This window comes from Thalassophryne amazonica, chromosome 6 (assembly GCF_902500255.1).
Source record: "Thalassophryne amazonica chromosome 6, fThaAma1.1, whole genome shotgun sequence".
NCBI classification, from domain to species: Eukaryota; Metazoa; Chordata; class Actinopteri; order Batrachoidiformes; family Batrachoididae; genus Thalassophryne; species Thalassophryne amazonica.
Genome location: NC_047108.1, coordinates 51,255,035 through 51,277,583, shown reverse-complemented (window position 1 = coordinate 51,277,583; position 22,549 = coordinate 51,255,035). Strand labels below are relative to the sequence as shown.

Sequence of the window (22,549 nt, the reverse complement as noted above, 5' to 3'; positions counted from 1 at the left end):
ACCTCCTGTCACACTGATGGAGAGAAACACACAGCGACTGAAAGGAGGGGTCGCTCATGATGAAATATGAAGCTGTCTGACTGAGGCACAGCAATACCGAATCGCTCACTGTTCGTGTGTACGAGGTTTGTTAGAAAAGTATCCAACCTTATTTATTTTTTTCTTCAAAAACCATATGGATTTGAATCACGTGTGATTACATCAGACATGCTTGAACCCTCGTGGGCATGCAAGAGTTTTTTCACGCCTGTCGGTTACGTCATTCGCCTGTGGGCAGTCTTTGAGTGAGGAGTTGCCCACCCTCTCGTTGTTTTTTCATTGTTTAGGAATGGCTCAGAGACTGCTGCTTTGTTTGATAAAATTTTTTTCAAAAACTGTAAGGCACAACTGAGTGGACACCATTCGATAAATTCAGCTGGTTTTCGGTAAAAATTTTAACGGCTGATGAGAGATTTTGGTCTGGTAGTGTCGCCATAAGGACGGCGCCTGACGGCGATCTGCGCTTCGAGGCGGCAGCGTCTCGCCGTTTCAAGTTGAAAACTTCCACATTTCAGGCTCTGTTGACCCAGGAAGTCGTCAGAGAACAGAGAACTTTCAGAAGAAGTCGGCATGAGGAGTTTATTCTGACATTCCATTGTTAACGGACATTTTGTAATGAAAGAACGTGCGGGCAGAGTCGCATGTCAGGCCGGACCCGACCGCGGAGGGTCGCAACAGGAAAAACACCTCCATTGGAAACCTTAACGGGCAAGTTGGAACATGCCCAAGCTGTTAAACAATTTCTCAGTTACTCACTTGTTGAAAGCCATCAAAAGCCACCTGAATTTTACAAATGGTTTTCAACACGGAGGTGTTTTTCCCGCACACAGATTCGCCGAGTCGTCACGGAAACGACTCGGCGAATTTGCACGCACGTCTTTCATTAAAAAATGTCCTTAAACAGTGGAATGTCCGCATAAAGTCCTCATGCCGGCCTCTTCTGAATCTTCTCTGTTCTCTCACGACGTCTTGGGTGAATTAAGCCTTAAATTAGGATGTTTTCAGGTCGAAACAGGCCGACGACGGCACCTGGAAGCGCTGCACGACGTCCCGCTCCGTGGGAAGTCCTTACACCGACAGAAACACCCCATAATCTCTCATCAGCCATTAAACTTTTCACCAAAAACCAGCTAAATTTCTCGAATAGTGTCCACTCGGATATTCCTCACAGGTCCAGAAAAAATTTTGATAAAGCAACGCGCGCCGTCTAGAGCAGCGTGTGAAACAAAGGAATTCAGCCGAGAGGGCTGAACCACATCTCACTCAAGGCCTGCCCACAGGGAAATGATGTCACCGACATGCGTGAAAAAACTCACGCATGCGCAAGAGGGTTCAAGCATGATTGGTGTAATCGCACGTCATTCAAATCCATATTGTTAAAAAAAAAAATAAAAGTGTTGGTTTCTTATCTAATAGACCTCGTATGAGTGTATGAATATGCATATGTCTGTTCACATGCATGGCTCATCACTGAGCCGTGACTTGCCGCTCGCTCAGCGGTTTGCGCCCTGTATCCTCTCATCCTCATATGTAAACCCTCAGGCATGGCGACACGATAAATCACATGACCAACAGAGTGTATGTAAAGATGGCCTTTCATGAATATATATGGAAGGAGCATCTCTGCCAGCTCTCCTCTGCCTGATATGACTGAAGATGCAGTGATTATGTGACAGTAGAGCACTAGTAGTGGATATATATATATATATACACACACATAAATTGCAGTGCACACAAGGAGGATGGAGAGAGAAGAAGCTGCAGTTTGGACGTTCACACTCGTCTTGACACTATGGCTGGTGTCTTGCTGCTTTCATCCATCTTCATCCAGGCAGAATGACACAGTGCTCTCCAGTCTGCCGATCGATGCTGCCCTACCCACTTTGCCCATCACAACAGGAGACCAAAACGGTCGACTCCTCAGACCACAACACAGCTGTGTTCACTTCACTTGGCTTTTTTGTCGTTGTTTATGTTCTTTCCTCTTCCACTGCACCAGGAATTAATTTTCTCTGTGTCCCATCACCCAGTAAACAGCCCCACAGTATTGTTTTAAACATTGTATAATGAAAATCATCAGAGGGCTTATGCATGCCCTGCATGCCACAATATGCAATATACAGTGCATCCAGAAAGTATTCACAAGGCTTCACTTTGTCCAACATTTTATGTTATAGTCTTATTTCAAAATGGATGGAACTCTTTTTTTTCTCAAAAATCTACATACAATACCCCATAATGACAATGTGAAAAAGTGTTTTCTAAAACAAACAAACAAACAAAACTAAGACATCACATGTACGTAAGTATTCACAGCCTTTGCCATGATGCTCAAAATTGATCTCAGGTGCATCCTGTTTCCACTGATCATCCTTGAGCTGTTTCTACAGCTTAACTGAGGAGGTTAGGGGATGTAACAGTCCAGTGGTTAAGCACTGGGCTTGAGACCAGAGGATCCTCAGTTCAAATCCCAGCCTGACCGGAAAATCACTAAGGGCTCCTGGGTAAGGTCCTTAATTCCCTAGTTGCTCCTGGTGTGTAGTGAATATCTTGTATGGCAGCACCCTCACATTTGGGTGAATGTGAGGCATTAGTGTGTAAAGTGCTTGATGCAGATGGAAATGCACTATATAAATGCAGTCCATTTACCATTTAATTGGAGTCCCCCTGGGGTAAATTCAGTTGATTGGACATGATTTGGAAAGGCACACACCTGTCTACATATAAGGTCCCACAGTTGACAGTGCATGTCAGAGCACAAACCAAGCATGAAGACAAAGGAATTGTTTGTAGATCTCTGAAACACAAATCTTGGGAAGGGTAGAGAAACATTTCTCCTGCTTTGAAGGTCCCAATGAATCACAGTGGCCTCCATCATCTGTAAATGGAAGAAGATCAGATCCACCAGGACTCTTTGTAGAGTTGGCCATCTGTCTAAACTGAGTGATCAGTGGAGAAGGGACTTTGTCAGGGAGGTAACCAAGAACCGCTGTGAGCCGCTGTTATCATCAAAGTCTGGACTGGGAAAGCCTCACCCTAATCTCCCACCTGTGCTTGCTGAAATCCCTGTGCACCTGCTTCGTTTCCTCTGCGCGCCTCCTTGGAAAGGCACTTCAGAAGACACGGAAAACGGGGCAGTGTGATGGTGAAATTTAAGGCCTACCTGGCAGCCTTCATTGGAGGGTTTGATCCTCGCCTCCTCTAGGATGGACGCTATTTCCATGCGGTGAAGCACTTGTTGCCACACAAGGGGCTGTTGGATCTGTCCTGTCTTCTCTGGGCCACCACCTCCAATGATGGGATTGACTCCTCCGATCGCTGGCTTTCTGTCTTCGCTGAAGCTTCCTGCTGCTTCCTCTCACCTGGACATGGAGGTTCCACGCCGGTGCTGTCGGCTGTGGGCCCACAGATGTGGCGTTACACCTGAGCTCCTTCAACTGCTGAAACGCGCTGCATCACAAGCTACTGAGGAGCTCAGTCTCCGCATGGCTTTATTACATACTAGGTCACTAGTAAACAAAATGTTTTTACTGAATGATTTTTTCTCTTCACAGGATTTGGACTTTATGCTCCTGACAGAGACTTGGCTTCGGGATGGTGAGTGCACACCGTTCTCTGAACTTCTTCCTCCTGGCTGTTTGCCGGTGCTCCAGGGGGAGCTGAAGAACAGAGGAGGCGGTCTGGCCTCGTGTTCAAATCCAGCTTTCAGTGTCGTCTTATTCCATGTGTTACCTATTCCAGCTTTGAACTGCAAATGCTTGAGGTTCATTTGAACTCTTTTTTCATTTTGTTTGCGGTTGTTGATCATCCTCCAAAATTTAATAAGTACTTCTTTCGTGACCTTGCAGATTTTCTCTCAGATGCCACTGTGAAATATGACCATTTTCTAATGTCTGGAGATTTTAATATTCATGTCTTGTGTGAATCAAGACCATTGGTCACTGATTTTTAAAACTTATTGAATCTTTTAATCTTGTTCAGTGTGTCAAAGACTCGACACATGAGAAAGGGCACATTTTAGATGTGGTATTATATGACTTATCTGTGAGTGTAAATTAAATTTGTGAATCAGCATGTGTCTCTGACCACCTGCCTGTGCTCTTCACTGTTTCAGTCCCGTGTTTGAGGGCTAAAACCTGTGCTTCTACCTGCCGTTTACGCACAGTTAACCCTCAAACTGCAGCACAGTTTTCAGCCATGTATTCAACCTTATCATTTTTGCTGATACGAGGTCTATTAGAAAAGTATCCGACCTTATTTAAAAAAAAAAAACATATGGATTTGAATCACGTGTGCTTGCATGAGCCAACCTTGAACCTTTATGCGCATGCGTGATTTTTTTCACGCCTGTCAGTTGCGTCATTCGCCTGTGAGCAGGCTTTGAGTGAGGAGTGGTCCAGCCCTCTCGGCGGATTTTCATTGTCAGGGAAATGGCTGAGAGACTGCCGCTTTGCTTGATCAAATTTTTTTTAGAAACTGTGAGGCACATCCATGTGGACACCATTCGAGAAATTCAGGTGGTTTTTGGTGAAAATTTTATGGGCTTCAAAGACATTAAGGGATGTTACTGTCCCTTTAAGGACGGCCCACAGCAGCTGTGGGGCACGCCGCGCTCCAGCTGCCATCGACAGGCTGAGGGACCATTTCATTTCTAAACGGATCACTCTGTGGATCCATGACCATCATGTGCAATTTCTCTGGTTATCACAAGAGCTGGACATCAACTATTTTCCTGCAGATTTCACTTTTAACAAGAGATTTTGTCATGGAAAGCCGAGCGGACGCTTCGCGCGTCACGATGGATTTGCTGCTGGACCGACACAGAACCACCTCCGTTTTGGTCTCACAGGACGGCTTTGAGATGGCGTTCAGACAGCTGTCGGTGGTTTTTCAGTCGAGTGATTATCCAAGAAATTGTGGATGAGCCTGGACATGCCAAAACATGTTCTGTGACGCTTCATCACGGCGTTGCTTTGCGCGTCACGGGTGCTGCGACGCACGGAAAAAGTGCCGCGACTTTTGCCGAAAAAGTGCTGATATCCACGTCTTTTCACAATTCCTGTGCTAGTCCAGACGACGTCCCGGATAAAACACAACGTCCAGTTTGGAAATGAACGGCACATTCCACTTTTAACGAGGAGTTTTTGTCATGGAAAGGAGCGGACGCTTCACGCGTCACGACGGCAAGAGAGACAAAGAACACCTCCGTTTCGGAGTGCCAGAAGGACAAGCTGGGACATGTCCAGCTCTCCACAATTTCTCTGATACTCACTCGACTTGTAAGCACTGAAAGGCTTTTCTAATAGACCTCGTATACTAAGCATTTTGGATGATAATTACACTTTTCAAGTTGAAGAACTTCTAAGCAGTTTTGATTCCACATGTGTGGATATTGTTGATTCTGTTGCACCTTTTAGATCAAGGCGCTCAAAAGCACATTCAGAACTCTGGCTTAATGACTCCACACACGCTCTCAAGTGCACATGCTGGCGCACTGACAGAAAGTAAAAAAAGATAAGCTCCATGTCTCTAAAGAAGCTCTTGGTGAAAGTCTGTCTGTCCACCAGAGCGCTGTTAAGGCTGCTAAAATTGACTAATTTTCCAACCTTGTTTCTTGTAACATTCACAAACCTTAGGTTCTTTTTAACATTTTAACTCCGTTGTAAATCCCTGTGACAGCTCTCCAGCTGTACCCTCACAATCCCTCTGCTCTTAGGCCATCTGCCTGCTCTTCTGCAGGCTCAAGCCCTGATATCACAGCTCCATTTTTACATGCTGTTTTTGATTAGTTTGAGCCTGTATCCCTCCCCTCACTGGCCAATGTCGCTCAGCATTTGTGACCTACGAACTGTCCTTCAGACAGTATTCCTTCCTGTCTTTTTAAGAGGTATTTAGTACGGTGGGCTCTAATATTCTTTTATTTATTAATTCCTTACTTAGCACCGGATGTGTTCCAGCTGCTCTCAAACACGCCAGTGTGCAGCCTCTCATCAAAAAGACAATATGGATCCCTCTGTGCTGTTGAAAGGCCCACTGACACTTGCACGACTTTGATGCATGCACTTGCACACCCTGTGTCGTGCAAGAGAGTAAACTCATCTTTAACAGGTGGAGACTGAACGCAAGAGGGTTGTCGGTGTGTGCAATTGCGCAAAGAGAATTTTGAAATGTTCCAAAAAATCTTTCACGCATGAATGTCATGCAACATGGTACGATCTGCTCACCAACACTACGTGCAGCTCGTCAAGTTGAGTAAAGAAAAAGTGAACAGAGTGAGTGGTTGCATCAGCGCACTGCATCAGCGCACTGCATCAGAGCGCAGCTCGTCTGAACGATTATAACGAGATTTTAAATCTGTCACAAAGATACTTGTACAGCTGCACACAAGAAGGAAAGAACATGCAACTGTTTTACCAAGCCATGACAATGTAAGAACTCTGGCACTGTAATTACCTTTTAAGATGGCTCCAAATGCTTTCTCTGGCTCGTACAGTGCGCACACATGAACGGCTCCGGCTGGAACGCTCATCTGTGATTCAGGATGTGATTAGAGCCATTTTCAGCACGAACTTGCAGAGAAAATGATTAAACAAGATAATTATTTTATATACACAGCGTCCAGGGCTCAGCGTGTGACAGTCAGTGGAACAAAGCATGGCATCCAGCTGGGAACAGAGTGGGTGGGATCATCACCACGACGTGTGTGCAAGTGTGTGCATCAAAGTTGTGCAAATATCAGGGGGCTTTTACTTCAGGCCTATCTCTAAATGGCCATTTTTGTCCAAAATTTTAGAGAAAGTGGTTCTTATTCAGCTCCAATCATTTTTAGTCGACAACAATATCTATGATAACTTTCAGTCTGGTTTTAAACCATACCACAGCACTGCTGAGAGTTTTTAATGATCTAATGGTAACTATTGACTCAGGAAACCCTGCGTTGCTTGTGCTCCTTGATTTGACAGCTGCTTTTGACACTGTGGATCATGGGATCCTCCAAGCCCGACTGGAACAGTAGGTGGGCATTACAGGCTCTGATCGCTCATTGGTTCCAGTCATATTTGACTGACTGGAGTTTTTTTGCACAGCTAGGTGAATTTACTTCATCCACAGCCCCTCTTGTCACTGAGGACCCCCAAGGCTCCATCCTCAGACCAGTTCTGTTCCTGCTGTATATGTTGCTATCGGGGTAAACTTTTAGAAAATATAATCTTTCTTTTCATTGTTATGCTGATGATGTTCCGATTTATCTGCCTTTAACATCAAATTCCAATGACTCTATACAGTCATTGCTTGATTGTCTAAATGATGTTAAGTCCTGGTTGACTACAAATGTTTTAAATTTAAATGAAAACAAGACTGAAATGATAATGTTTGCAAGTGGTCCATCTGATTTTCCTGCTGGTTTCTGGGCCCTCTTACACCAAACATCTGGTCATCAGTGAGAAATCTTGGTGTAATATTTGATGACAGGCTGAAATTTGATTGCCAGGTTCGTTCATTTGTGAAAAACAGCTTTTTTCATTTAAGGATTTTATCAAAAGTAAAAGGGTACCTGTCACACAAAGATCTTGAGACTGTAATCCATGCTTTTATTAAAACAAGACTGGATTACTGTAACTCGCTGTATTTTGGCCTGGACTAGTCACTCCTACACCGCCTGCAGGTGGTACAAAATGGAGCTGCTTGTCTCCTAACTGGCAAATGCACGCGTGACCACATATCCCTTGTCTTAGTTTCACTGTACTGGCTCCCGGTTGCTTTTAGACTAGATTTTAAGATTTTATTATTTGTTTTTAAAGCTCTTAATGGCCTAGCCCCCCAATATTTGTCTGAGCTCCTTGCCAGAGCACTGACATCTGTGAATCAACGGCTACTGGTCACCCCAAAAAATGAGGCTAAAACTAAAGGTGACAGAGCCTTTGTGGCTGCGGCCCCTAGGCTCTGGAACAACCTGTTCTGGTACATCTGCTCTGCGGGATCGATCAAGGTTTTTTTTTTTTCTCTCTGGCTTTTAATCAAGTTTAAGTGGGCTTCTGGAGAAAATTATTCTAATTTTATTTCAATTTTAATTTTAATTAATTTATTCAATTCTATTTACACTGTGTTATGTATTTTAGTTCTGTTTATTGTAATACTGCATTTTGAGTATCCTGTTTTAATGTGTACAGCACTTTGGTCAACCTAGGTTGTTTTAAATATGCGCTATAAATTAAGTTTGAGTTGAGTTGAGTTGGATTTCTTTGGCTCTAAATTCTTGTAAAATAGATTTGGAGAGCTGAAATGTCAATATGTTGAAGTATAAATATGGAGGTTCCCAAAAACATTGAGCGTGCCAAGATCAGATGGTGATCATGTCATGGGTTACTCTGGGTATGATCAGCATGCAGAAGGCCAAGTAGTTTGGACAAGTTGATACCCATGTTTCATTTGAGTGCAGAAGATAAATGGTGGGGAGGGGCCAGTTATCTGCCTAGTTGGTTGCCCTCGAGGAGTCAAGGCAGGTCTGTAGTATGGCGAATGTTGCAAGGCGCTGCACCAGAGCATCTTCCCACACCTGACCTGACCTTCACGTGAGAGCTTACTTTTCTTGCGCATGTCACATAACCTGCATTTGTGCTGAAATGAGTCTGCAGAAAGCAATAAACATCTGATTAAATAAACAGAGAATTCAATTTTCCCCCCTCCTCCAGGCTGCATTATCTTTTATTCTCTGCACCCGTCTGACCACATTACGCTCTCTCTCCAAGTCTCAACTTCTGCCTCTTATTGAATTCTTCACTCACATTTCCTTCCTCGCCTTCCACGTATAGAGCTTGGATACAAATGTAGATCGGATCAAATGCTTGATCCAGAGTGAAATCATGAATTTACTTTCATTAATGCATTAGAGTCTGGTTTGAGTCTGATGCACAGCCTGAGTGCTCTACACACCACGCTATAAATGTACAAGTATGTGTGTATATATATATATGTATGTATGTAAGAGTGTGTGTCTGTAATGGTGTTTTTGACTGTGTATAACTGCATAATATCATCACCTTCCTAAAATAATGGCCTAAGTGACTTAGGCCATTATTTTAGGAAGGTGATGCTATGACTTCCTTGTAATTTCATTATTCCGTCAGTCACTCAAACCAATCTCGATCACAAATATTTTGCTGGTCAATATATGCTTGGATCATCCATTCTCTTCTTCCTCCCTCCTTATTTTTCCTGCTTCTGTGGCGTGTTGTCTGTGAGGCTGCCAGCTTTGCTCTTCTGGAAACAGCAAAAATGGATCTGTTAAAGTGGTCTCTGAATGCAATTGACACTATTTTTTCTACAAGACACTCGGGAGCGGAGGACCTGACCTGTCCTGCCGGGACACATCTGATGGGTTACGTGATGGACAGTTGAAGGAAATGGCAGGTCATGTGCCTTTACACGCTGTCTGTGGAAGACGCCGAAGATGTGTATATATTTGGCATGGTGGTGACTGGGTTCCTGCTGTGTGGAGCGGGCATAGCGCTGGTTTACCGGAAAATTAAGAAAGTGGAAGCAGCAATAATTGGCCCGTCCAGGCTGCCCCACATGATTGATTCGAATGGAAGGGCAGTGTCAGCTCAGTCGGCGGGTGTTACCCGCGAGTTGGATACCATCTCCGGAAGAATGGCTGCGCTGGAAAACCGCATTGATCGTCAGTAATGACCACATCTCCTCTCCTAATTCAGATGTATTGAAAGCCACTCTGTCTCAGACTGTGGAATCTTTCAGGCATCTGCTAATCTGGATTTTCATTCGGCTTCCCAAAACACAGCTGCACTTCAAGGCCGCTGTGATAAAAACCTCCTGGAGAAGAACAACGCTCATGCCTCACTCCCCTGGTCTCCCCCGCCCTCAGCTTCTCCAGCTCTGACGTTGACTGTGGACAGTGGACTGTTCAGGGCTGGGCCCCTCCTCCCTCCAGAATGGACAAACAAGGCCGTTGATGGCGCCTAAAGGCGGCCTCCGGGTGTTCTGTCTGATAACTGGACTCAGTCGTCTGATAACTGGACTCAGTCGTCGTCTCTCGTCCTGTTGTTGTGTGTGATCATTGTTCATTGTGCTGATGGGTTTTTTCCTGCATTGCTGCTGCATGATTCAATGCAGCAGCAAAGCAGTGGTGCTTTTCATGACAGTATTACTCCACAATGTGAGATTCTCTAGATATCTATCCAAGTAGTATTACCAAGTTTGAAAGAAATCTGTCCAACCCTTTTTCACACACACACACACACACACACACACACACACACACACACACACACACACACACACACACACACACACACACACACACACACACACACACACACACACACACACACACACACACACACACACACACACACACTCAATATGAATGAAAACAATACCACATAGGGTAAATAGATTAACAAGCCTGCAGCAGCAGCAAGAATAAAAGTCAAAAGCTGTGTCCAAAAACTGCATTTCCACATAAATTTGACTAAATTTGTTAAAATATTTTCCCTAGAATGATCTTATGAGGGTTGGCTGAAAAGTTCTGCCTCCTGTGCGAATATTTCAATAACAAAGAAGATACTCAAATGAACTGCACACCTGCTTAAAGCTTGGAACGTTCTCTCAGGCAGTGTCATTACTTTTACACGTAGTCACCTTCCCTGCCCACACACTTATGCCAATGCGCAACACATTTTTGCGTACCGTAAGTGAAGAAATCAGGTGTCTTCTTTTGGTGCCAGTGACACCCAGCTGCTCACACCACTCCATCATTAGTGTAATAGTGTCCCTTCAGGTGTTCTTTCAGTTTTGGTAAAAAGGAAAAGGTAGAAGGGTGTGAAATCCAGACTGTATGGCAGGTGTGGTAAGATTTGGTAAAATTTGAACCGCTGCAATGCATCATGCGTGTGGACGAACATTGTCATGGTGAAGAATTGGATCTCTTCTAGGATGGACTTGCTACAAATGTGCAGCTACCTTTTGCAAAGTGTCTACATATTGATTATTATCTTTTACTTATTGACTGTTTCACTTTGATATCTTGCTTACTGTTGAAATAATTAAGATGGAGGTCGAACCATTCAGTTAACTCTTGTGTAATACATGAGCATAACCACAAGTATTAGGACAAGTATAAGGATTTTTTAAAAAGTACTGTCAAGAATGTTAATGTAACAAATCCACAATAGTGAATGAAATATTACTCACTATGAAATTACAGTTCTATGGTAACCGAATTACAACTAGAACATTTTAATTGTAAAATAAAATACATCCAGATTTTACTGTCATTGTAATTCCGTTACCATCGAATTGCCCTACAGACTTCAGCCTTTCCATTCTTCAACTCTCCAGCTTTTCTTGGTCTCTTAAGAACTGATTTCATCCTTCTCCTCATCAGCAATTGTACCATCCCTCATGCACACTCAACTTTATCTTTCACGTCCCTCGTGTCCTCATCATCTCCATCCAGCTCCTTTTTCCTCACCCATGCAGTGTTATTGCCTCATTATTCTCCAATAAGGAGCACTTTCAACCATTTCATCACTTCTTCTCTCTCTTCATCATGTGCCATCATAATCATGAGCACCATGGCCCCTTGACCACATTTCCACCCTCCACAACCCGAATGGGAAGATGCTGCATTTTGGTCATCAAGACTCATGCATTGTTTCCATAGGAGCCCGATCAGCTAACTGAGACAATTACCATTTAGCAGCAGCTGTGATCTGGCCAGTCTCACTTTTTTTTTGTGCCCCTGTCACCAAACCACCCAATTTTCAAGACTTTTTTTTATTATTATTTTCAATTTATTTATTTAATTTCTATCACAATAAACCTGCCTCAAGGTGCTTCACACACGTATGGTCTAACCTTACCAACCCCTAGAGCAAGCACACAGGCGGCACTGGTAAGGAAAAACTCCCTCTGATGATTTGAGGAAGAAACCTTAAGCAGACCAGACTCAAAGGGGTGACCCTCTGCTTGGGCCATGCTACCAACACAATTAACAATACGAATATCCAGGAAATTTTGCGAGTCCATGCTGGTGCACAGCAAAGGTGTCAAATTCAGCTTCAGAAAGTAAAAGTCCAGCCACATATTAGTTCCATCTTCCCAATAAACCAGCTGACTGTAATTAGTTCAGCTCTTCAGGCAGGTGGATGAGCTAGTTATTGAGATCACCTGTTTTAGGTGCACAGGTAGAAGCAACACATGGGAGGGGTTTTACTTTCTGAAGCTGGATTTGACACCTCTGGTGCACAGGATGGGAGGCCTGCAGAAGAAAACACCCACTCCCATCTCTGAATGGAGCCACACCTCAAACAGACAGAGAAAGAGAGAGAGAAAAAACAGAATCAAGCAGCATCGCAACATACTATGCAGTATGCTAGCCATATGAAAGGGAAAATAAGTGCATCTTAAGTCTGGACTTGAAAGTCTCTACTGAATGTTACTGTTTTATTGATGCAGGGAGATCATTCCACAAAGTGGGTGCATGATAAGAGGAAGCTCTGTGGCCCGCAGACTTTTTATTCACCCTAGGGACACAAAGTAGTCCTGCACCCTGAGAATGCAGAGCCTTGGCCGGTATATAGGGTTTAATTAGGTCAGCTAAGTAGGCAGGTGCCAGCCAGTGAACAATTTTATAGGTTAGTAATAGAACCTTAAAGGGGAACAGAAATGCCCATGGATTATTTATAGCATGAATAAATGCAAAAAATGTGTTCTTTTGACAGTTCAAGAAACACTAATGACCATAAAACATCTACAGAAAACCTTGTATTAGTCGTGGTCTGAGAGGCTTTGACATCAACCGGCTGCCACCATTTATGCAGGTCAGGCGGGTGACGTCACTGAATGAGGGGAAGATCAGCCCCGTTCTGAGATTCCCTGCCAGAGGCACCAACAATGAGGTTATATATAACTACTGGAGTCCACACTCCCAATGCTGCCCACTAAACACCAACGTCCCTTCATGGACAGCGACATGACGCCTGCTAACCGGACAAAATATTGACAAACTTCCCGGATGTTAATGAATTTCAAAGGAGATTTGCGACTGAACACATTCAGAAAAACATTCACAAAATACATGTTAAAATGTCATTCTGACCTGGATATCGAGCCAGTAAAATTAATTAACATTAAATCATGTCAGGAAAGTAACTTACTCTGACACCCACACATCGCCAAATATTAGTGTTGAAAGTTACATGGATCTGCGCTACTGGGTTGAACCGAGCTGCTGCTGCTGTTTTCAGCATAGTGCAGCTCCTAAAACCATTATGAAACATTTATATATATCAATCAATCAATCAATTTTTTTATATAGCGCCAAATCACAACAAACAGTTGCCCCAAGGCGCTTTATATTGTAAGGCAAGGCCATACAATAATTATGTAAAACCCCAACGGTCAAAACGACCCCCTGTGAGCAAGCACTTGGCTACAGTGGGAAGGTATATATACGAGGTCTGTTAGAAAAGTATCCGACCTTATTATTTTTTTAAAAAACCATATGGATTTGAATCACGTGTGATTGCGTCAGACAAGCTTGAACCCTCGTGCGCATGCGTGAGTTTTTTCATGTCTGTCTGTTGCGTCATTTGCCTTTGAGCAGGCTTTGAGTGAGGTGTGGTCCACCCCTCTCGTCTATTTTTTTATTGCGAATAAATGTCTGAACGATTTGGAGCTTTGCTGCATCAATTTTTTTCCAGAAACTGTGAGAGACCTCCAGGTGGACATCGTTCGAAAAATTAATATGGCTTTCAGGGACGATTTTATGGGGATTAAACAGATTACGGGGTGTTACTGCCGCTTTAAGGACGGCCCACAACTGCTGAGAGCGCGGCACGCTCCCAGCCCCCATCGACAGGCTGACACCCCGCTGGAACAACCAGATCATTTCCAACGTGAAAGCTTTGTTGATCCGGGACCTCATCTGACTTTCACAAAAAGGCAGAATATGTGGACATCAGCACTTTTTCCGGCACATTCCACCGTTACAGGAGTTTTTTTCATGGAAAGAAAAGCGGAGGGATGCGCCACGGCTCCGTTCATTACACGGGACAAAACCACCTTGGCGTTGGTCTCTCAGGACAGCTTTCAGGTGGATTTCAGATGGATTCCGGTTGCTTTCCAGTCGTGTGAATATCCGATTGTGATTGTGCATGAGCTGGACATGCCAGAACATGTCCCGTGAGGCTTCATCAAGGCGTTGCTTTGCGCCGAGCGGTTGAACCACGACGCACGGTGGAGCAGCTTCTCTTTCCATGACAAAAACTCCTGTAACAGTGAATTGTGCCGTTCATTTTTAAACTGGACGCTGTCTTGATCCGGTATGTCATCTGACTAGCACAGGAATTGTGAAAAGACGTGGACATCAGCACTTTTCCGGCACATTAAGACAGACGTGCGGAGGAGTTCCGCGCAAAGAAACGCTGTGATGAAGCCTCACGGGACATGTTCTGGCATGTCCAGGAACATCCACAATTTCTCGGATAATCACTTGATGGAAAAACCACCGACAGCTGTCTGAACGCCATCTCAAAGCCGTCCAGTGAGACCAAAACGGAGGTGGTTTTGTCTCGTTCCAGTAGCGAATCCATCGTGACGCGCGAAGCCTCCGCTCGGCTTTCCATGACAAAATCTCTTGTTAAAAGAGAAATCTGCCGGAAAATGGTTGATGTCCAGCTCTTGTGATAACCAGAGAAATGGCACACGATGGTCACGGATCCAGACAGCCATCCGTTTACTCGTAGAAATGAAATGGTCGTTCAGCCTGTCGATGGCGGCTTCAGAGCATGGCGCACCACCAGTCGCTGGGGGCCGTCCTTAAAGCGACAGTAACACTCCTTATTCTCTGTGAAGCCCGTAACATTTTCACCGAAAGCCAGATAAATTTTTCTAATGGTTTCCAGCTGCCAGTCTCTAACAGTTTCTGAAAAAATTCTGAAAAAAGCCCAAATCATTCCGCCATTTCCTGACAATGAAACAACGACAAGGGGGCTGGACCACTCCTCACTCAAAGCCTGCTCACAGGCGAATGACGCAACCGACAGGCGTGGAAAAACTCACGCATGCGCACGAGGGTTCAAGCTTGTCTGACGCAGTCACACGTGATTCAAATCCATATGGTTTTTCAAAAAAATAATAAGGTCGGATACTTTTCTAATAGACCTCGTATATATATATATATACTCAACAAAAATATAAACGCAACACTTTTAGTTTTGCTCCCATTTTGTATGAGATGAACTCAAAGATCTAAAACTTTTTCCACATACATAATATCACCATTTCCCTCAAATATTGTTCACAAACCAGTCTAAATCTGTGATAGTGAGCACTTCTCCTTTGCTGAGATAATCCATCCCACCTCACAGGTGTGCCATATCAAGATGCTCATTAGACACCATGATTAGTGCACAGGTGTGCCTTAGACTGCCCACAATAAAAGGCCACTCTGAAAGGTGCAGTTTTGTTTTATTTGGGGGGGGGGATACCAGTCAGTATCTGGTGTGACCACCATTTGCCTCATGCAGTGCAACACATCTCCTTCGCATAGAGTTGATCAGGTTGCCAATTGTGGCCTGTGGAATGTTGGTCCACTCCTCTTCAATGGCTGTGCGAAGTTGCTGGATATTGGCAGGAACTGGTACACGCTGTTGTATACGCCGGTCCAGAACATCCCAAACATGCTCAATGGGTGACATGTCCGGTGAGTATGCCAGCCATGCAAGAACTGGGACATTTTCAGCTTCCAAGAATTGTGTACAGATCCTTGCAACATGGGGCCGTGCATTATCCTGCTGCAACACAAGGTGATGTTCTTGGATGTATGGCACAACAATGGGCCTCAGGATCTCGTCACGGTATCTCTGTGCATTCAAAATGCCATCAATAAAATGCACCTGTGTTCTTCGTCCATAACAGACGCCTGCCCACACCATAACCCCACCACCACCATGGGCCACTCGATCCACAACATTGACATCAGAAAACTGCTCACCCACACGATGCCACACACGCTGTCTGCCATCTGCCCTGGACAGTGTGAACCGGGATTCATCCGTGAAGAGAACACCTCTCCAACGTGCCAAACGCCAGCGAATGTGAGCATTTGCCCACTCAAGTTGGTTATGACGACGAGTCAGGTCGAGACCCCGATGAGGACGACGAGCATGCAGATGAGCTTCCCTGAGACGGTTTCTGACAGTTTGTGCAGAAATTCTTTGGTTATGCAAACCGATTGTTTCAGCAGCTGTCCGAGTGGCTGGTCTCAGACGATCTTGGAGGTGAACATGCTGGATGTGGAGGTCCTGGGCTGGTGTGGTTACATGTGGTCTGCGGTTGTGAGGCTAGTTGGATGTACTGCCAAATTCTCTGAAACGCCTTTGGAGACGGCTTATGGTAGAGAAATGAACATTCAATACACGAGCAACAGCTCTGGTTGACATTCCTGCTGTCAGCATGCCAATTGCACGCTCCCTCAAATCTTGCAACATCTGTGGCATTGTGCTGTGTGATAAAACTGCACCTTTCAGAGTGACCTTTTATTGTGGGCAGTCTAAGGCACACCTGTGCACTAATCATGGTGTCTAATCAGCATCTTGATATGGCACAACTGTGAGGTGGGATGGATTATCTCAGCAAAGGAGAAGTGCTCACTATCACAGATTTAGACTGGTTTGTGAACAATATTTGAGGGAAATGGTGATATTGTGTATGTGGAAAACGTTTTAGATCTTTGAGTTCATCTCATACAAAATGGGAGCAAAACCAAAAGTGTTGCGTTTATATTTTTGTTGATTGTGTATATATATATATATATATACATATATATATATGAAATATTTTTACAATTATCCCTTATTTACCAAGTCATGAAGTCAGTGGTGTGTGTGCACATCTCTTTGTGTGAGTGGTGTGTGTAAGTGTCATCTGTGTCCTCAGACGGCACAGGCACAGCAGGAAACATACACCTGTTTATCATCCAAATATCATGGACAAAGTGACAAGAATAACCAAAACCACTTACTTATGGAAGGAAATATTGTCTCTCACAGTGGACATGCACCAAAGATAAAAATTTCAGACCCCTCCATGATTTCTAAGTGGGAGAACTTACAAAATCGCAGGGTATCTCACTGTATATCTAATGTGGAAGTCAAAGAACAACGTAGGATCAAAAATTATCCCAAGATTCCTCACTTTGTCAGTGTGATGTATGACATACAAGCTCTAGGCTAAAAGCTGGTCAAATTGATGCTGATGTCTCAGTGGACCAAGAACCATCATTTCAGTCTTGTAAGAGTTTAAAAATAGGATATTGCTAGACATCCAGCTTTTCACTGATGCAAGGCTTTCATGGCTTTTATGTGGATGAGATAACCAGCAGTTATCGGCATGTATAACTGAATAGCCTCAATTTAGCAATGAAACGTAATCCCAAAATGCCGCAATATGTGCCCAAGGGGTGTTATATGAAAAGGAGAAAAGCAGGGGTCTAAGACAGACCCCTGTGGAACCCCAAATTTCATGTCACTATGGTTAGAGGTAGTGTTATTGTACAAAACACAGTGAGAACAACTGGTGAGGTATGGTGGTAACTATGCAAGGGCATTCCCAGTAATCCCACAATGTTTCACCATCTTATAGAGTAGAATACAGTGATCCACCATATCAAACGCAGCCCAAAGATCTAACAGCACCAGAACTGTAGTGGTGTCCGAATCCACTGCAAGCAGAAGATCATTCACCACTTTAGTGAAAGCTGTCTCTGTGGAATGATATTTTCTAAATGCAGACTGCAGTGGCTCAAGAAGATTATTCTTGGTAAGGTGGTCCACAAGCTGCTGTAATACCACTTACAAGCTGCTGTAATACCACTTTTTCCAGAATTTTAGAGCAAAATGATAGATTTGATAACAGCCTACAGATTCTCAATATACTAGGGTCAAGATTAGATTTTTTTAAAGTAATGGTTTAATCACTGCAGATTTGAAACATTTAGGAACAGATCCAGAGGTTAATGGCAGATTAATAATTTCCAGCACAGTCTAACCAAGAGTGGGCCACAGGTCCTGAAACAGTTTTGCTGGTATGGGATCAAATAAGCAGGTTGTGTTTAGTAGACGTTACAAGTTTTGTCAGCACACCTAGTGAGGTACTATCAAATTCTGTAAATCTAGGTAAGATTTCAGTGGTGGCACCCACCTCAATAGCAGGGTGTGGTGGCTGGGTTAAGGTATGCCGGGATATGTTTAACCTAATGTTGTCTATTTTCTTCTCAAAGTAATCTAAGAAATCTCATGCTGTAAAAGGAGAGCGAACTACAGATGGTTGTCCATGAATAAGTGTTGTCATCGTGTCGAACAAGAACTTTGAATTATGCTTGTTTTTGTTGGTCAAATTAGAGTAATAGGCCCACTTTGTAGCCAGTAGTGCGCCCTTATTGTACTTCTAATTTTTTAATATAGGTTTTAATATAGGTGGAGCAATCGTGTTGAGTGTAGATTTGTGCACTGAGTTTAAAACTGTCCACAAAACATTCTACTGATTGGGCATTTTCCAAACATGACACTAGGAAATCAGGCAGTCTGGCTCCGAGTTCAGTCATAGTTGAGGACTTGACGTGTCGCTGCAATGATAAATAAGGTTGCTGTTCCACTAAACATGGCAGAGAAACTGTAAACTTAATAAGTGAGTGATCAGAGACCACTGACACAAGAGGCATGATGTCAATATTTGTGACAGCAATGCCACGTGCGAGAACCAAATCCAGGGCATTTCCATTAATGTGTGATGAATCCTGAATGCATTGCTACAATCCTAATACAGCCATAGTTTCCATAAATGATTTGCAGAGGGGATCAGAAGGCTTATTTATATGAATGTTGATGTTACCAACAATCAAAAACTCATAAATTCATCTAAGAATTCAAAGTATGGGCCAGGGGGCCTATATACAGTCACCGAGTAATGCGTCTGATTTTTAATTCTTGTTACCTTGGCTATATGTAGCATCGTGGGCAGAGCAGAGAATCAGATGTTCAAACAAACTATATTTGTGACCCCAACAGCAAATAAACTAAACCTAGATTTATATATAAGAGCAACACCCCCACCTTGCTTTGCATCACAAGGTGCATGAATAAATGTGTCCACCGGTGGGCAACCCTTTTTTACGGGGAGGACAGAAGTTGGTTTAAGCCAGGTATCACATAACCCAATCATATCTAAGTGGTAATCCATAATTAGAGAATTAATCAACACTGATTTTGAGGACAGTGATCTTATGTTAATGAGACCCAGACTAAGGACATCAGTGGGGTTGACAATTGGACTGTTTGGATTTAGGGGTGGTTCCAGATTAGCATATATAAAATACAATGCCAAGAAGTAGGTTTAGCTTTGAGACATTCCACACGGGTTGAAGGTAAGAAACACAAATAATTGACATTGCTGGAACAGCCAGCCAGCCATCCTCAATTTCAACATCATCCAATGTAGTAATGAGTATTAAGTTTACACGGCAGGTTTCAAGTGTTGATATTCCCATTTCCCCTGTGTCTCTTGTGTTATTTCTTTCCATGTCTGTACATATGTGTTATGGGTGTGGCACTCCTACTTAACTCTCTTGCAACTCCAGGACTTGCCCACAATTTATCCATCTGCTCACCATCATAGCTCTCACTATTGTACTCACCATACCTGCCACTCATTCACTCTTCACCTTGCAGTATATTAAAGCCTGCTTCTCACTCACTCCTCACCAGTTCATTTTGTTCTGTTCTCCACTACACTGTTCTCCTTTTACCACACTGAATACCACCTCTCAGCTCCTCTGTGTTCCTGGTCTCGTTCCCCACTCAGCTCTAGCCTGCTGTCCACTGAGTACATGTCAGGTGGAACGCTCCTCTGTCCCTGCTCCACTCAGCCTCACTGTCTGTTCTGTGGTCCTTAGCTGAAAACTTTCATCTCCTTGCACCAGCTGCATTTGCCATCTTACAATATGCCAGTTTGATAATCTTTCATTGGAATCTGCATTCTGCATTTAGGTTCACTTACCACAACAGTAATACTTTGAGATTGTTAGGATGATGCATCCATCCAATCCCTTGTAGTTTGAGAGTTGCCGCTCTTGTGGGTGTGGAAAAAACAGGAAGGGTACACCTGTGGAAACATAAACATCTAAGGTGTGTGGCTGTAAATTTGCAAAGGGACACTTCCTAGCCCCCAGACCACCACCACCACCAATCCACATAAGATAGTGCTTCTCAAATGCAAAAACACACTTTGAGATAATCACAAATTTTACTTATTTCTGTTAAACTTCTCTATTTCCAACATGCAGACTTAACCATTCTTTCCATGTGCTGATGCTGATGTCAAAGTGTTGCTGATTGCCATTATGAGGATGAAAAAAGCTGGAAAATCAGCAACAGACTTAAGTTGCTGAGAGTGATGGAGGTGGAAATGTCAGCGAGAATAGAATGTGTGTGAGTGTGTGAGTGTGTAAGGTGCAATTTCACGGTAAGTGTGTGGTTGAAAGCGTGAAGCGAGATGGACAGGAGGCGGTTGCACATTGTTTAGCAGTAGTCTTATCTGCCTTGCACAGATGTATTTCTCAACCACTTTGTGTGACTGTGTATGCGCCTGTGTCACCAAACAAACACACACACACGTGTATATGTGTGTCTTATCTCTTTGGCCACTCAGCTGGAAATCACACTATCACATGCACAAAACAGAAGAAACAACAGATTGGTTGCCAGATGTGTTTCTGAGATGATGTGAATTCTCCCACGTTCCGGTCAAAGAGACACACAGGAAATTATATCATGAGTTATTTCAAACATGAAACGTGCTTGAAAGGAGGTACTCATACGTTTGTTTTGTTGTAGGGAGTGCACACTGCTGCAGTGGTCTTGGGTCGTGGTTTTAGACCTGTCATGGCTGTTCAACTGTTTTATGCGGACAGTTTGTTTCCTCATGTCAGACTGGATTTCGTCAGATATTTTACAGACCTAGTGTGGCCGTAGAGTTGGTCAGGAGCTCTTTCATCCACCAAAAGGCATATGTAAGCCGATTACATCTATCTATCTTATATAAAAAAGTCAGTTCTACATATATGTGTGTATGTATGTGTTTTTTTTTCCCAGCACACTTAATCCATGACTGAACCACAAACTGACACAAATCAAAATGATTAAAGGCACTGATCAATATTTTTTCTACAATGATCAAAAATTGGAGACCGACATTATTAGTAGCAGGTCACTACGGTCACTCAGTCATTGCTTGTTTCTCCTCTTCTCTCTCTTTTTCCTAAACTGCCTGATGACTGTCATTTTCTTGTCTTTCTGTGTTTATTTGGCACTCGAAGATCAGTACCTGATCCATGTCTCAACGCAGACACCCAAGAGTCAATCACGTTGACGTGGCCATGACCCTTTCAAAGTTCTCCATCATGCTGGTGGGTATCCCAATGCAATACCATTTTATTATATGGCTGCAATGCTACACGCACTCTGATTGGCTGATTACCAGTTGGATTTTTTCCCATATCTAGACAATCAGTCCGAAACGTGAATTTTCTTTACAAACCAGAAGCTAAAAATACGATTAGAAAAAGCACGCTGGACATGAACATACTCCATAAATATCGAAACAGCATCTGAAAAAACACACAGATTGAAAGCTTTTTACCATCTAATGACTGGACCATACTACGAGGTGTCAGCAGCTTTCATATTTGGGGGATACTGTAACTTTGCATGTTTATATATATATAATAGCCATATAATAAACAAATTGGATATTTCCCCATATCCAGACCGGTTACCATGACAATTGGTCCGCAACGTGTATTTTCTTTAGTAACCAGTAAGCAAAAAACATGATTAGAAAATCCACACACTGCTCAGTGTGGCGCTCTCATTGGAGAGACATCTTTGCTATTTTGGCATTTTGGGATAGTTCGCCGGACTACTTTCACCTGACCCAGTGCTGAATTTGTCGACATGAGAAGATGCTGCTGGATGAGTGTGAGTATTGACTTATGATCATTTAGGTGTAAAAACACACAAGATATACAAGTTTTGTGCCAAATATACTTGGGCGATATGGTAAGTTTGCGTGTTTATATATTTAATAGCCATATAATAAATGAATTATTAACCTTGCTGCTCGGTCTGTACGGGGATATCGGACCTCTGTGTTTTTCGCACAAACCTCACTGATGGTCGGTCCATACCGACAACACGTCAGTCTGATATTTCCCCGTGTACCTCACAGTCGGTTAATAATCCTTTAATATTATTATAATATTCATTCCTATTCTCACCTATGGTCATGAGGGTTGGGTCATGACCAAAAGAACTAGATCACGGGTACAAGTGGCCAAAATGGGCTTCCTCAGGAGGGTGGCTGGTGTCTCCCTTAGAGACAGGGTGAGAAGTTCAGTCATCTGTGGGGAGCTCGGAGTAGAGTTGCTACTCCT

General features: G+C 43.4%; 1 long non-coding RNA gene across 1 annotated transcript; it reads right to left on the bottom strand.

Annotated features, from left to right (window-relative positions):
* Window positions 1-1,507: 1,507 nt before the first annotated feature.
* On the bottom strand, window positions 1,508-22,043 carry LOC117511621. The gene is made up of 3 exons (XR_004561002.1): window positions 21,966-22,043; window positions 19,167-19,172; window positions 1,508-1,520 (listed from the first exon to the last, which is right to left on the bottom strand). It is a non-coding gene; the product is annotated as an uncharacterized LOC117511621 (long non-coding RNA).
* Between the last annotated feature and the right edge of the window lie 506 nt (window positions 22,044-22,549).